Below are 2500 nucleotides of genomic sequence, written 5' to 3'. Positions count from 1 at the left end.
TGGACCGATCGACCCAACCTAAGGTACCACTATGAGCTTTTTAACTGCAACAACTTAAATATACGCTATTGGAGCTGGAATTACCGCGGCTGCTGGCACCAGACTTGCCCTCCAATGGGTCCTCGTTAAGGGGTTTAGATTGTACTCATTCCAATTACCAGACTCCTAGATCCCGGTATTGTTATTTATTGTCACTACCTCCCAGTGTCAGGATTGGGTAATTTGCACGCCTGCTACCTTCCTTCGATGTGGTAGCCGTTTCTCAAGCTCCCTCTCCAAAATCGAACCCTAATTCTCCGTCACCCATCACAACCATAGTAGGCCACTATCCTACCAGCGAAAGTTGATAGGGCAGAAATTGGAATGATGCGTCACCGGCACAAAGTTCGTGCGATCCGTCGAGTTATCATGAATCATCAGAGCAACGGGCAAAGCCGGCGTCTACCTTTTTTCTAATAAATTTATCCCTTCTAGAAGTCGGGGTTTGGTGCGCGTATTAGCTCTAGAATTACTATGATTATCCGATTAGTAGATACCATCAAACAAACTATGACTGATTTAATGAGCCATTCGCAGTTTCACAGTCTGAAATAGTTCATACTTACACATGCATGGCATAATCTTTGAGACAAGCATATGACTACTAGCAGGATCAACCTAGTAGCATTCCTTGTCGACATCACAACCCGCATGAGACCATCCGAAAACATCGAACGCTCTACGCAGTTGCAATTGTCGATCACATATCAGGACATATAATAGGGTGCTAACAAGGGACCTAAGGCCCTTACCCTTTGCATATTCCGCATCCCAGAGAACACACACTAGGCATGTGCCGAGTGCATTGCACAATCACAAGACAATGTATGGCATCACGTTCTACAAGTTCACGGCTGCCTCACCCCCTACCGTGGGAGGAGAGAGACAAACTATCACTCGAGGGGTATCAATTCCATTTCTTTGGGTAGGCAACACAGGAATCACCCGCACACGCCCAGATAGCAACAACTAGCTTGGGGGAAATTGAAGAGGAGGGGAAGGTTAATGGTTCCGACCACAAGCACACAACCAATCAACACATGCCATCCAAACACCACTCACGCGCATCGCGTACACCTTCAGGTAGCAACCCCCCAAACCAACGACGCATCAATGACACGTAGAATGACCGAGGAAAGCAGCACCCAAAGGCCCCACTAAGCATGGAAAGCAACCACCAACATGAATCAACATCCGAAAAGGGTCACCAGGAGATCACAAGAAATGCGAGAGATGCCAACCGTGTTGCACCATTCCCACTCATGTGAGGTCCCCATGGGGGCCTCCCATGCTTGAAATAGGTATGCTACGGAGGTACCATGGGGTGCCCTGGGCAGCATGCGGGGAGGCACCCAAAGCACAATTGCCAAATACCTTGCACGTCACCTAACCCAGCATCGCTAACCCACAAACGCGTGTTCACGAGCACGCGCGGGATGAAACAGTTAAGGCTGCGGCAATGCACGCATTGCTCAACACAGCAAGTGCGACCGCGCATGCTTCCGAGGGCACCCAACACAACACACATCACTTGCGATCAAGGGGCACACAACAGACGTTGTGTTGCAATGCCTGCATCGTCGCACTCCTAGATCTCTTCTAGTGCACGTCATTGTGTAGCAGCATGCACTATCAAGTAAAACCTTGCACATTGTGATGCACGTCACTGTGCTACCATGTCGCGCTCGGTAAGCATCAATGTGCCTTCATGTCGCCTCTAGTGCATGCAACTGTACTACCCGTGCATCATGGGTGACGGGGGGGGAGCCCCATGACTGCCACCAAACAGTACGTTAAGCTTTTAGGGCTCTGCCGGCAAGAAACATCACTTCTCTGGAAAATCATTCTGGGGTTATCTTTTAATCACTAAAAATTACCAAAAATTGGGAAAGATCAGAAAAAAAAATTGGAGGGTGGGGGTTGCATTTTCACACCTGTAAAAAAATTTGTGCACCAAAATAAGCTAGTTTCATGCTGAAAAGTATTGATAGAAATGGTTTTTCACTAATATTTAATTTATAGAAATTACAAAAATTACAAAAAAATAGGATAATTTATGAAAAGGTGAGCTAGTTTCATGCAAGAAAGGTGCACAAATACGAATTTGGGACTGTCAATCAAAGTGGTGACATGGGGGTGTGTATGGGTGATATGTTGAAAGAGCAACAATGGTCACAAGTGCATTGTGTGTGTGTGCACATCCCTTGCACCACGACACACCACATGAGGCACCAATTGCAATGTGGGCGTGCGCACCCACATAGTGCAAAATGATGCAGCATGGGGCGTTGTATGCAGTGTCAGCACATCCACCACGATGCACACCCACTTGTGCCCTGTGTTCATAGGGGTGTTTGTAAACTACACACCATGCAAAGGTTGAAAGTGGAATTGGTGCACCTAACACAAGTGGTTGTGTTACAGCCCTTCACCACACACGGTGGGTGTAGTAGGGTTGTAA

General features: G+C 47.4%; 1 non-coding gene across 1 annotated transcript in view; it reads right to left on the bottom strand.

Annotated features, from left to right (window-relative positions):
- Positions 1-663, bottom strand: part of LOC148871837 (18S ribosomal RNA) — a 1765-nt gene extending 1102 nt beyond the window's left edge. Inside the window, exon 1 of the ribosomal RNA XR_016108752.1 lies at positions 1-663. This exon is cut by the window's left edge and continues 1102 nt beyond it. This is a non-coding gene — a ribosomal RNA (18S ribosomal RNA).
- Positions 664-2500: the final 1837 nt, after the last annotated feature.

The sequence above is a fragment of the Nelumbo lutea genome, chromosome 2, assembly GCF_056320005.1.
Source record: "Nelumbo lutea isolate HS-2025 chromosome 2, American lotus-T2T, whole genome shotgun sequence".
NCBI lineage: Eukaryota > Viridiplantae > Streptophyta > Magnoliopsida > Proteales > Nelumbonaceae > Nelumbo > Nelumbo lutea.
This window is presented reverse-complemented; position numbering and strand designations above follow the sequence as displayed.